Source organism: Alexandromys fortis, unplaced genomic scaffold (assembly GCF_014885135.2).
Source record: "Alexandromys fortis isolate MF-2015 unplaced genomic scaffold, M_Fortis_MF-2015_v1.1 scaffold_6, whole genome shotgun sequence".
Classification (NCBI taxonomy): Eukaryota; Metazoa; Chordata; class Mammalia; order Rodentia; family Cricetidae; genus Alexandromys; species Alexandromys fortis.
The window spans coordinates 1,987,353-1,987,713 of record NW_026067902.1 but is presented as its reverse complement, the minus strand read 5'-3'; positions in this window follow the sequence as shown (position 1 = coordinate 1,987,713).

Here is a 361-nt window from a genome sequence, read left to right as displayed (position 1 = left end):
ATCATTTAATTAGAGGGCTTGGTTACAATTTCAGTGGTTTACTCCTTTAGAATCATGAACAGACATCTTTGGTCCCCAAGGCTGCTCAACTCAGGAAGAATGGCGGTAGGCACAGGTGGTGCTGGGAAACTAGATAAAAGCTATATCCTGATCCGTAAGCTGAAAAAGAACTAGATCTATCATGATTCTTTGAGATCTCATTGCCCATCCCAGTGACAAATTTCCTTCAGTAAGGCCATACCTACTCCAACAAGGCCACACTTCCTAATCTTTCTCAACTAGTACCAATCCCTGATGACTGATAACTAAGTATTCAAATATATACAACTGTGGGGCCCATTCTTATTTAAACCATTACATA